Below are 557 nucleotides of genomic sequence, written 5' to 3' on the forward strand. Positions count from 1 at the left end.
TTCACACTGTTACAAATACAAATAATAAGCGGACTATTTATTTATCTCGAATAGCCCCTAAGAGGCATCAGCTCATTTTCAAGGGACATACAAACACAAAACACCAGCAGTCTGTAGGAAATGATGATTTAATTCATTTCATTTAAGAATTTAAATGCTGCGCGGCAATCCTATACATCCTTTATCCTGTCTATGACACTGAAATAGTTTACTGCAAGATAATGGAAATTACACTTCTCTACACCAACTGCGTCTAATTAATCAGGGCAAGTTCTGTCTCTCTCATGTTATTTATTTCGAGGTTTCCCTTCCGCTTGTTTGTCATTTGTACATGTTCAGAAAGCCCCACTTTTCAGCAGGGCATCAAAAAATTAGATTAAACTCTTATTGTTCCTCTCCACGGAAATCTTTAGTAAAAGGCGAAAGATTTATACGATCTGAAGAAAAACAAGAGTACTGCCTGTGAGAGGAACCACAGAATGAGCTGGTTGGCGACCACACCGTTTTAAGTCCTGGTTCATGCAGAAACAGTTACATAAAAATATATGCCACGTAAT

The 557-nt window shown here is 37.5% G+C and overlaps 1 non-coding gene across 1 annotated transcript; it reads right to left on the reverse strand.

Annotated features, from left to right (window-relative positions):
• Nucleotides 1-341: 341 nt before the first annotated feature.
• LOC111650613 (U5 spliceosomal RNA) lies at nt 342-456 on the reverse strand. The gene has a single exon (XR_002760430.1). It is a non-coding gene; the product is annotated as a U5 spliceosomal RNA (small nuclear RNA).
• Between the last annotated feature and the right edge of the window lie 101 nt (nt 457-557).

This window comes from Seriola lalandi, unplaced genomic scaffold, assembly GCF_002814215.2.
Source record: "Seriola lalandi dorsalis isolate HSWRI2012SDOR001 ecotype SW California unplaced genomic scaffold, Sedor1 jcf7180001968666, whole genome shotgun sequence".
In the NCBI taxonomy this organism is placed as follows: Eukaryota; Metazoa; Chordata; class Actinopteri; order Carangiformes; family Carangidae; genus Seriola; species Seriola lalandi.